This window comes from Vipera ursinii (assembly GCF_947247035.1).
Source record: "Vipera ursinii genome assembly, chromosome: W".
NCBI lineage: Eukaryota > Metazoa > Chordata > Lepidosauria > Squamata > Viperidae > Vipera > Vipera ursinii.
Window position 1 is genome coordinate 18,842,114 of NC_139522.1, and position 13,478 is coordinate 18,855,591.

Consider the following 13,478-nt stretch of genomic DNA (forward strand, 5'->3'; position numbering starts at 1 on the left):
AGAGCTGTTGGAGGTCCAGCAGATCCGAATCTGACTGAACACAGCTAAGAACTTATCTTAAGTTATACTTTCTTCCTCTTCTGTGGTGAATTCAAACCATTAACATTCCAGGTTAGAAGTTTTGTCGCCATCTTTCGCGACCTGAAGCTTTTGGAGCGCCTCTTCCAAAATCACCTGCACACTCTCGGGTCGTTCTCCTCCCACTGCTTCACTGTAGGTAGGTTTTGGAGGTGCCGTCACAACTCTCTGATGCTCTTGCTCTTGTCTCATTTGTCTAGCTGCAGCACGTGTCATTCTTTGTTCTCTAGCGTCCTCCGGTACTGATATCTGATCCACTCTTGTACCTTTCTGAGATTCTCCATCTTTCAGCTGTATAACTCCTTCCTCACCTTGTGAACTCTCACTTTGTGGTTTGTGCGCTCCTTCACCATTCTTCTTGTTAGATTCCAAAAGTGGTATAGGAACAGCTTTTAAAACATTAGCATAAAAATCACGTGCCTGTAGAACAGTGAGAAGACGATGTCTCATGCCTGCATACATCACCACCATGCCCACTGGAATCTCCCATCTGAACTGAATATCCCGTCTTCTTATCCCATTTGCCAGAAAAGCAAACTCCTTCCTTCTCCTTAGAATTCTTGGAGGGATCTCTTTTAAAATTAAGACTTCTTGTTCTGCAATTGCAAATTTGTTATTATAAAAAGCTTGAATAGCCTCATTTCTAATTGCTCTCTTTGTGAAGTAAACCACCACATCTCTGGGTAGTTTCCTTTGTCTTGCAATCCACGAATTAACGCGAAATATTTTATCTATATCTTCCATAATTTCTTCTGCTGAACGCTCCAAAACACCTTCCAAAGCCTCTGAAACTATTTTTTTCAAATTTCCCTTAGAATCCTCTTTTAACCCTCTAATTCTCACAGCGAACTCCATCTCTCTATACTGTACCAAGGTCAAGTCGTCGTCAATCTTATCCACCACATTTTCAGTCTCCGTCATTTTAGCATCTAATCTAATATTATTTTGGCTGAGATCTTCCACTCTCTCGTCCAGACGCTCTATACAAACAGCCATGCCTTGAAATGCAAGTAAAATGTCTGCCCTCATTTCTGTAAGCTTCTCCTCCATAAGTTCAGCTAATTGTTGAGATTGCTTTTTCAAAGCCTCTTGCAAAACATCCTGCAAGTCTTTTACTGTCAAAGCTGGTGCAGGTGCTGGTGTAGGGGGGTCATTAAAGCTTGTAACAAAGATTGCTGCACCGGGGAAGCCCCCGCGCTTCTAGGAACTTTAGAAGATTTGGCAGCCATTTTCACCCACTTGAAATTGTTGCGCACTTTCACTTTTAACAAGCTCCACAAAGTCCACTGAGTTAAAGATCATATACTTGCTTTAACATGATTCTCCTGTACCGCTCTGCCTGCATCCAAGTAATCCGAAGTTAACTCTCCCTGGCAGGGATGGTTGCTATGCCCTGCTCTGCTCCAAAGCCCTGGAGCAGAGGCGTCCCGAGGTCTGGAGCAAACTCAGGCTTCGGGGGGGGCTCAATCCTTCAGCCACCAGAGTTTCAACTCTGGCGGCCCGGGAGAGCTCTATCCCTGCCTGAGCGCTCACCCCCTCCTCTTCTCCCGAGGAGGGGGCTTCCGAGCCACCAAAACAGCTGATTGGTGCTGTATTTGGCGATTCTATGGAGCGTCGTGGCTGACAGCCTAAATGGCTGCCGCCGGCGGAGCCTTGCCACCCGGAAGTCAATATTTAAAGCAATTTAAAAACTATGTTATTTGTTTACAGGAAACACATATCAGAGTGTCGGATCAAAAGTACTTGGCTAATTTGAGGTTGGGCACACCGTTTATTGCTTCAGCGATTGACAAGAAAAATGGAGTGGTTATTTATGTTAGGAACACTTTGACAGCATCTTTTATTGAAGCAGATAAACAAGGAAGATATGTTATGATTGAACTGTTAATAGAAGGCAAGAAAACGCTTTTGGTTGGACTATATGCACCTAATCAACAACAAGGAGATTTTTACAGTTTATTACATAACAAGATTATTCAGTGGGATTATAAATCTTGTATTTTTATGGGAGACTGGAATGGCGTTTTGGATGTACAAATGGACAAGGGGGTTTTTTTTAAAGCACCCCAAGTCATGCTAAACTGCCTAAATCTTTTTTTGAGATGAAGGATGACTTGGAACTGCGAGATATTTGGAGAGAAAGGAATTTACAAGAAAAGGATTATACTTTTTTCTCCGACAGGCATCAATCTTTTTTTAGGATTGATTTTGTTTTGATTACTAATAATTTTTTTTCTAGGATCAAGAAGATCAAGATTTGTCCAAGAACTATATCTGATCATAGCCCAGTATGGTTAGAGATAGAAAAAGATAATAGGGATAGACGGTCTTGGCGCTTAAATGAAAACTTGTTTAGATATCAGGAAAATGTGGAAGAGTGTAAAAAACAGATGAAGGAATTTTTTAAAATTAATATGCATAAAGGTACTTCTATTGACATGGTTTGGGATGCAAGTAAAGCTTACATGAGAGGTGTATTAATATATTTGAATAATAAACATAGACGTAAAATGGAATTTAGGAGGAAAGAGTTAGAGGATGAAATTAAGGAAAAAGAAAAGGCTTTAATTTTGAACCCATCTGACAGGAAGATTAAAGAGGTAATTACTTTACTTAGGGGTCACTTTGATAAGTTAATGGCAGATCAAGTTGCTATTAATTTGCGGTATGCTAGACATAATACTTTTTGTAATGCTAATAAACCAGGTAGATGGTTAGCTTATTTGTTAAGAAAGAAGCAAAGGGCTGCTAATATAGATAGAATAGAGCATAAGGGGAAAATAGTGTATCGGCAGAGTCTTATTAAAAAGACTTTTGCTGATTTTTATTCTAAGTTATATGTTAGAGATAAGATTAGAGATGCAGATATTGATGATTATTTGAGAAGAGCTAATATTCCCGTGCTTACGCAAGAACAAAAGGAAGGGATGAATGAGTTGATAACTGATGAAGAATTTTTTTTAGCAATCAAACAATTGAAAGTGGGTAAAGCGCCGGGTACTGACGGATTGACTGCTGTGTATTATAAAAATTTGCAGATGGAAATGGTGAAGCCTTTAAGGGAATTATTCAAGACAATCCAAATGGGAGGAGGGGTGCCCCCATCTTGGAAGACTGCTTTTATTTCTTTGATTCCGAAGGAAGATCAGGATGTCACCCAAGTTAAAAATTATAGGCCAATATCACTTTTGAATACTGACTACAAGATATTTGCAAAAATTTTAGCTAATAGGTTAATGATGGTAATACAACAAGTAATTCATGGTGATCAAACTGGATTTATAAGTGGTAGACAAATGAAGCATAATGTGAGACATATTGTAGACTTATTGGAATTTTTGGAAAGAAACAATCAGATCCCTGCAGCGCTGATCTTTTTGGATGCTGAAAAAGCCTTTGATCAATTGGATTGGCAATTTCTGATAAAAGTACTAGAAAAAATGGAATTTGGGGATAAATTTTTACAATCAATTAGGGCTATTTATCAAAAGCAAACAGCTCGTATAATAGTTAATAATAGTTTGACTGAACTATGTAATATTGAAAAAGGTACAAGACAGGGGTGCCCGTTGTCACCTCTATTATTTGTTTTAACATTGGAAATACTACTGATTAAAATACGTAATTCGGATAAAATTAGGGGAATCTAAATAAGAGATCAGGATTACAGATTGAGGGTGTTTGCAGATGATCTGGTTGTTACATTAACTCAGCCTGATTATTCAGTTGTAGAATTGATGGAGATAATAATGCAATATGGAAGAGTTTCTGGATTTAAGATTAACATACAAAAAACTAAAATACTAACTAAAAATATGACAGTATCTCAAAAGGCTGTTTTAGAAGAATTAACGGGATTTGAAATAGTTAAAAGGGTTAAATATTTGGGGATATATTTGTCAGCCTCAAATGTGAAGTTATATAAAAATAATTATGAAAAGCTATGGGGAAAAGTACAAAAAGAACTAGATAGTTGGAAAAAACTACAATTATCTTTATTGGGAAGAATTGCAGCAGTGAAAATGAATGTTTTGCCAAAATTTTTATTTTTATTTCAAATGACACCTATACTTAAAAAGGATTTAAACTTGGAGGAATGGCAAAAAGGAGTTAATAAATTTGTTTGGTCAGGGAAAAAGCCACGAGTTAAATTTAAGATAATGCAAGATATGCGTGAAAGAGGCGGTCTTAAAATGCCTAATTTTAAATTATATTATGAGGCTGCTGCTTTATCAGCGATAAGTGACTGGTTTAATTTAACACAAGCGAGATTATTAAATCTTGAGGGTTATGATTTTTTATTTGGATGGCATGCATATTTATTGTATGATAAGAAGGTGGATAATGTGTTTAAGATACATATTTTAAGGTATGCTCTGTTGCGAGTCTGGAAAAAGTATAGACATAAGTTAAATTATAAGATACCTATTTGGGCAATACCTAAACACGCAATAGAAAATATAAATGTGGGATTTAAACATGATGTGACTACATATAAGGAAATTTTAAGTTTTGAGAGGAATGTATGGCAATTAAAGTCATATAGTATTTTAAAAGAAGAAAAGATTGTACAAACTTGGTTTCAGTATGAGCAACTACAGGCTAGATGGAAAGAGGACCAGAAAACTGGTTTTTCAATGATTGATGAAAATTTGGTAAAGCAAATTAGAGATCAAGGTCAAGGACATATAAAAAGGATATATACTGCATTGATAGAAATTGATTCAGAGACAGAACTTGTTAAAGATTGTATGATAAAGTGGGCTCAGAATTTTCAAGAAGTTATAACAATGGATACCTGGGAAAAGATCTGGGTTAGAAATGTAAAATTTACACAGGCCCAAAATTTAAGAGAGAACTTTTATAAAATGTTTTATAGATGGCATTTAGATCCAAAAAAATTAGCAAGTATGTACCCGAACTGTCAGCCCAAATGTTGGAGGTGTGGCTGTGAGGATGCAACGTATTTTCATATATGGTGGACTTGCAAAAAGGTTAAAGCTTTTTGGATTAAAATTTGGTGGAATATGCAAAAAATATTTAAGAAAAGGATAAAGTTTTCTCCGCAACTGTTTTTATTGGGTATTATTACAGATTTCACCGTTATAGAGATTAAGTTGATGTTGAATTTAATTACGGCAGCGAGACTTTTAGTAGCGCAATATTGGAAGAAGGAAGAACTGCCGACTATAGAAGAATGGACTTTGAAAGTTTCTAACTTGGCGGAGATGGCAATGTTGTGATTCAGGGTCAGCCTGTGGGTTCGGCAGTTGGGTCGGATGACTCAGATGAGGGGGAGGAGGGGGGTGTTGAAGAACTTGCTGATGATGGCTTTGAGGCTCCGCAGAGCCCCCAGCCAGGCCCCTCCTATCTGGTGGAGACCCAGACCCAGCTGTGTGAGCCTGACAGTGTGGATGAAGATGACCCACAGCTGGCCCTGTTCAAGGACGTCCGACGCAGGAGGCAGTCAAGTAGGAGCAAGCAGAGGAAGGCTGTGGGACTTCTCGGAAGGAGGCAAAGAGAGGCCACGCCCTGAACTATTTATAAAGGGAATGTTTGGGGGAGGGCTGGTTTGCTGAAAGCAACCGCTCCGATAGTGTTTCAAAGCTCCGGTACCTTGTTTCATGTTTTGTTTGTTTTTGTAATAAATTTGGCAGACGTGTTCCAGCCTTTTGCCGTCTGTAAAGGGGTTGCCTTTTCTGCAAGGCCGGTAGCAGGCTGGTACAGAACAGGCAAAGATTTCAGCCTATCTGAAAGATCATTCGCAACAGAGATACACTGTGGAGTGGAAGAGATGGATTGATTATATCCAGAATAAATATGGGACTAAAAAGTTTCATTTAGCATTTGAATAAGTAACAGATTTATATGATGTATAATTAGCTTGTAGTTATTTTATTAAGAGTTAAAGTGCGATAGAATTTAATATTTTATTGTTGTTTGCATATTTTAGATTATGTTTGTGTGTATTTTTATACCCTGTATTTAGCTCTGGGAAGTCGGGGAGGGGGAGGGGAGGGGAGGGTTGGGGAGGGTTGGGGGGAGGGGAGGGGGAGGGGGGGAGGGGGGGTTGTATTCTAAAATGTATCTTAAAACTTTTCAATTAAAAAAAAAGAACTTATCTTAAGTCTTACCTAGTGGCGATGGAAGCGGCAAAGCGTGTTTACTTTTCTGTTCTCATTGCGTCCGCAGATAACCGCCCAGCCGCCCTGTTTAGAGTGACCCGCTCACTGCTTAATCAGCAACCGAGGGATGACCCCTTGCAGGGTAGGGCTGAGGAATTTGTACAGTATCTGCAGGACAAAATCGCTCAGATCCGGACTGGTTTGGACTCCGACTGGGTGGAATCCGGCGGAGTGGAGAGGACAGGTCTTGTTTATACCATTTGTGGTGAGTTTGACCCTGTGTCTTTGGATGATGTGGACAGGATTATGCATAGACTGAGCGCTACAACTTGTCTATTGGACCCATGTCCCTCCTGGCTGGTTTCGGCTGCCGGGGAGGTGACCGGGGGATGGCTCCAGTCAGTTCTCAATGCTTCATTGATGGAGGGTGTCTACCCCTCCACCTTAAAACAGGCGGTGGTGAGGTCCCTTCTCAAGAAGCCTGCCCTGGACCCAGCCTCCTTGAATAACTATCGTCCTGTCTCCAACCTTCGCTTTGTAGCGAAGGTTGTTGAGAGTGTTGTGGCGCGTCATCTCCCGCAATTCCTGGATGAAGCGGACTATCTGGACCCGCACCAGTCCGGTTTCAGGCCCGGTTACAGCACAGAAATGGCATTGGTCGCACTGGTAGATGATCTCTGGCGGGCCCGGGACAGGGGTTGTTCCTCTATCTTGGTCCTACTTGACCTCTCAGCGGCTTTTGATACCATCGACCATGGTATCCTGCTGCAACGGCTCGAGGGGTTGGGAGTGGGAGGCACTGTTCCACGGTGGTTCTCCTCCTACCTCTTGGGCCGCTCGCAGTTTGTATTGACAGGGGGACAGAGATCTACCCCAAGGCCCCTCACTTGTGGGGTGCCTCAGGGGTCGGTTCTCTCCCCCCTCCTGTTTAACATCTATATGAAGCCGCTGGGTGAGATCATCCGTGGTTTTGGGGTGAGGTATCATCAATATGCCGATGATACCCAGCTCTTTATCTCCACCCCGAACCAAACACCTTCAACTCTACGTGGGAAAAAACCCGAATGACCAAAGATCCACATACAAACACCCGCGAAAACCTCAGAAAACAAATAAATTACCAATTTAATCCGAAGAGAGACACCCACAAAAACCCAAGACAGAGAACAAGAAAATGGCAAATCCCTCCTCCCATACTTAAAAGGGACCACAGACAGAATCAGCAAGATCCTCCAAAAACACAACATCAAAACAGCATTCTACACAGACAGAAAAATATCCACCATCCTAAGAAACCCCAAAGACATAATTGGGTTAGAAAACCAAGGAGTATACGAAATCCCATGCACCACCTGCCCCACCACATACATCGGACAGACCAACAGAAGAATAAGTGCACGCATTGAAGAGCACAGGAACTCACTCAGAAAGGGAGAACAAACTTCATCCCTGGTCCAACACTTTGAAGCCACGGGACATGAAATTGATTTTTAAAAAACCAAAACTATCGCCAAAATTGAACATTTTAACAACAGAATAATCAGAGAAGCCATTGAGATAGAAAAACGCCCCCACAGCATGAACAAACGAGATGATACCTCTCGCCTACCAGCCATTTGGAAACCTGTCTTGATTGACAGACGAGTCCCAACCACCAAGAATGATACCAGACCCAAACTCATGATAACATCACATGACATCACCACCACACAACCATTCAAAAAGCAAATCCGAACCCACAATGATAACGACGCACAACCACAAAACAGAAACCTAACTACAGCTGCAACATCAGCCACTTTAAACCCCTCCAAACCACACAATAAGCAAACTGACACCCATGATAAAAACATGGCACCACCACAAACACGAAGCCGAACAAAAGCAGCACAACTCACCAGCTCAGGTCTAGGGCTGGCAGCTGAGACCAGCCCATCCACTCAAAACACACCCCCACCCAATCAGAACACACATCCCATTCAAAACACACTCCCACCCAATCAGAACACACCTAATCCCCCACCCAATAAGAGCACACCTCCACCCACAGAACACACCCCCTCTGGCAGTTTAAAAAAGAGGAACAAAAAGCCACTACCACATGCTTCTCCCAGAAGAAGGAAGCTGAAGCCACCAGCCTGATGATGACGGATGGGATTTCGTCGAAACGTTGCTCTTACACCTTCAATTCTACATGGGAAAAAACCCGAATGACCAAAGATCCACATACAAACACCCACGAAAACCTCAGAAAACAAATATCTTACCTCTACGGGGAGGAAATCCACCAGCTAACTAGGACCTACGAAAAACTCGAAGTACGAAGAGCTTCCATTCTGTGTGACCTCACATTCCTACGCAACTGCCGAGATCAAAATTTAATCCCCACATCCTTCCAATTGAAATTCCACTCCAACTCTGCAGCCATCAAACGCATCCTGATAAGAACTGAACTGGCCCTAATCAGAAATGAACTCCACACAAAAAGATTCCTCCTGGACCGAATCAACAGAGACCTCCTCACACTTCACCTCAAACTCAGCAACAAGATCCACCCCACACTTTGGGACAAATTCAACAAATCGCTGTCTGGAGAGCTGAAACAGAGATTGCCTACAAAACAGACACACACACCAATAAACTCCGAAGACTAAAGGAACACCAGAAACAAACCCCTCCTCTCTCACAGCAACACATGAAACAAACTGTGCACAACATCTCAGATAGGATTCTCACCAAAGCCGAAACAAACGTCCTGTCTAAAGGATTTAATTTTGCAGTCGCTCCCAAACACATTCCCACGGAAACCATTATATGCGGAGTCGAATCCAGCCTGACCAAAATTAACCCTGATGACGCCAACAAAATCAGACTCGAAGTTACCAACATCCTCTGCACCAGCAAACCACCCAAAAGCAACTTACCCAAAGAGGAACAGACAGCACTACTTAACCTAAAAAATGACACCAGCATAATCATTCTGCCAGCAGACAAAGGCAACGCCACGGTGGTAATGAACTCATCTGACTACCATACCAAATTATCCAACCTACTCCGAGACTCCACATACAAACTCCTCAAGACAGATCCCACCACCTACCTGGAGAAAACCACAAAATCAAAAATAAAAGCCACCCCCATCAGTGAAGAGATCCAGAAAACAATCATTCCCAGAGAAAAATCATCCAGATGTCCTAAGCTCTATGGTCTGCCCAAGATACACAAAGAAGGAACCCCACTCAGACCCATAGTCAGCTCCATAGGCTCACCTCTACAAAATCTAGCCAAATTTCTTGCCAAACAACTACAGCCTTATGCAAATTCCATCACCTCACACGTACAAAACTCATTCCAATTCATAGAGATCATAAGTAAACTAAACTTACAGCCCTGTGACCTACTTGTGAGCTTCGATGTCGTATCCCTCTTCACCCAAGTGCCAATCAAAGAAGCCTTGACAGCTATCCTAAATAAATACAACCCCCCAAAACACATCCTAGATCTGACCAACCACTGCCTATCTAACACATACTTCATCTACAATGGACAAAGATACAAACAAATGGAAGGAGCACCCATGGGATCACCCCTTTCACCTGTTATCGCAAACCTCTACATGGAACACTTTGAAACCCTCGCTCTAGAAAAATCCAACCACAAACCCAAACTCTGGCTCAGATACGTAGATGACACCTTCGTAATCTGGCCACACGGCAAAGAAAAACTGGATGACTTCCTCATACACCTCAATAGCCTACACCCCAAAATACAATTCACCATGGAAACAGAAGCTAACAATCAACTCCCCTTCCTTGATGTCTTAGTCTACAAGAAATCCAATGGCTCCCTAGGACACACTATCTACCATAAAAAAACACACACAAACCGCTATCTGAACGCACTCTCACACCACCACCCAGCACAGATCAACTCCGTAGCCAAGACACTCATCTCCAGAACAAAACACCTAGCTGACGAACAACACCTAAAAACCGAACTACACACTCTCACTAATGTACTAACAGCCAATGGATTCCAAAGAAACACGATTACCAACTTAATCCGAAGAGAGACACCCACAAAAACCCAAGACAGAGAACAAGAAAATGGCAAATCCCTCCTCCCATACTTAAAAGGGACCACTGACAGAATCAGCAAGATCCTCCAAAAACAAAACATCAAAACAGCATTCTACACAGACAGAAAAATATCCACCATCCTAAGAAACCCCAAGGACATAATTGGGTTAGAAAACCAAGGAGTATACGAAATCCCATGCACCACCTGCCCCACCACATACATCGGACAGACCAACAGAAGAATAAGTGCACGCATTGAAGAGCACAAAAACTCACTCAGAAAGGGAGAACAAACTTCATCCCTGGTCCAACACTTTGAAGCCACGGGACATGAAATTGATTTTTAAAAAACCGAAACTATCGCCAAAATTGAACATTTTAACAACAGAATAATCAGAGAAGCCATTGAGATAGAAAAACGCCCCCACAGCATGAACAAACGAGATGATACCTCTCGCCTACCAGCCATTTGGAAACCCGCCTTGATTGACAGACGAGTCCCAACCACCAAGAATGATACCAGACCCAAACTCATGATAACATCACATGACATCACCACCACACAACCATTCAAAAAGCAAATCCGAACCCACAATGATAAAGACACACAACCACAAAACAGAAACCTAACTACAGCTGCAACATCAGCCACTTTAAACCCCTCCAAACCACACAATAAGCAAACTGACACCCACAATAAAAACATGGCACCACCACAAACACGAAGCCGAACAAAAGCAGCACAACTCACCAGCTCAGGTCTAGGGCTGGCAGCTGAGACCAGCCCATCCACTCAAAACACACCCCCACCCAATCAGAACACACACCCCATTCAAAACACACTCCCACCCAATCAGAACACACCTAATCCCCCACCCAATCAGAGCACACCTCCACCCACAGAACACACCCCCTCTGGCAGTTTAAAAAAGAGGAACAAACAGCCACTACCACATGCTTCTCCCAGAAGAAGGAAGCTGAAGCCACCAGCCTGAGGATGACGGATGGGATTCCATCGAAACGTTGCTCCTACACCTTCAATTCTATGCGGGGAAAAAACCCGAATGACCAAAGATCCACAAATATATATATATTTGTTTTCTGAGGTTTTCGCGGGTGTTTGTATGTGGATCTTTGGTTATTCGGGTTTTTCCCCGCGTAGAACTAAAGGTGTAGGCGCAACGTTTCGACGGAATCCCATCCGTCATCATCAGGCTGGTGGCTTTAGCTTCCTTCTTCTGGGAGAAGCATGTGGCTGTTTGTTCCTCTTTTTTTTTTAAACTGCCAGAGGGGGTGTGTTCTGTGGAGGTGTGCTCTGATTGGTTGGGGACCAAGTGTGTTCTGATTGGGTGGGAGTGTGTTTTGAATGGTGGGTGTGTTCTGATTGGGTGGGGGTGTGTTTTGAGTGGATGGGCTGGTCTCAGCTGCCAGCTCCAGACCTGAGCTGGTGAGTTGTGCTGCTTTTGTTCGGCTTTGTGTTTGTGGTGGTGCCATGTTTTTATAGTGGGTGTCAGTTTGCTTATTGTGTGGTTTGGAGGGGTTTAAAGTGGAACACACCCCCACCCAATCAGAACACACCCACCATTCAAAACACACTCCCACCCAATCAGAACACACTTGGTCCCCCACCCAATCAGAGCACACCTCCACAGAACACACCCCCTCTGGCAGTTTTAAAAAAAAAAGAGGAACAAACAGCCACATGCTTCTCCCAGAAGAAGGAAGTTAAAGCCACCAGCCTGATGATGACGGATGGGATTCCGTCGAAACGTTGCGCCTACACCTTTAGTTCTACGCGGGGAAAAACCCGAATAACCAAAGATCCACATACAAACACCCGCGAAAACCTCAGAAAACATATATATATATATGAGGCACTTGACCGGGTTGTACCCTTGCGGCCCCTGACCCGGCGCAGATCCCAGCGAGCTCCATGGTTCTCCGCGGAGCTCCGGGAGATGAAGCGTCGGAAACGGGGCCTAGAGAGCTGTTGGAGGTCGAGCCGATCCGAACCCGATCGGTTGCGGTTAAGAACCTATATTAGGTCTTATCTCGCAGCGATGAGGGTGGCGAGGTGTAATTACTTCTCTACCCTCATTGCGTCCGCAGATAATCGCCCGGCCGCCCTGTTTAGGGTGACTCGCTCACTTCTCAATCAGGAGGTGAGGGAGGATCCCTTGCAGGGTCGTGCCGAGGAATTTAGTCAACATCTGTCGGATAAAATCGCTCGGATTCGGACCGGTTTGGACTCCAGCTGGGCAGAGTCAGGCGATCAGGACACGGACGGTCTTGTCAATGTTATCTGGGAAGAGTTTGATTCTGTGACCCCTGATGAAGTGGACAGGATTATGGGGAGGCTGAGCTCCTCCACATGTTTGTTGGATCCGTGCCCTTCCTGGCTGGTTTATGCAGCTAGGGAGAGGACACGAGGCTGGCTCCAGGCGGTTATATCTGCTTCTTTGAGTGAGGGTTATTTCCCCACCGTCTTGAAGGAGGCGGTGGTGAGACCTCTCCTCAAGAAGCCTGCCTTGGACCCAGCTGTATTGAACAACTTTCGTCCAGTCTCCAACCTTCGCTTTCTTGCGAAGGTTGTTGAGAGTGTGGTGGCGCATCAGCTCCCTCTGGTCCTGGATGAAGCGGATTATCTGGACCCCTACCAATCGGGTTTCAGGCCCGGGTACAGCACGGAGACGGCATTGGTCGCTCTGGTGAATGATCTCTGGAGGGCTCGGGACAGGGGATATTCCTCTGTCCTAGTCCTATTAGACCTCTCGGCGGCTTTCGATACCATCGACCATGGTATCTTGCTGCGGCGTCTCAGGGGATTGGGAGTGGGAGGCACGGTTCTTCGGTGGTTCTCCTCCTATCTCCTGGGACGTTCGCAGTCGGTGTTGGCAGGGGGGCAGAGATCGGCCCCGAGGTCTCTCGTTTGTGGAGTTCCTCAGGGGTCGGTTCTCTCGCCTCTCCTGTTCAACATCTACATGAAACCGCTGGGTGAGATCATTCGTGGTTTTGGAGTTGGGTATCATCAATATGCCGATGATACCCAACTTTTCTTTTCGACCCCAAACCACCCCAGTGATGCCCTCGCTGTGATGTCCCGTTGCCTGGAGGCGGTTCGGGTCTGGATGGGGAGGAACAGACTTCAGCTCAACCCTGACAAGACTGAGTGGCTGTGCATTCCGGCATCCCGGGA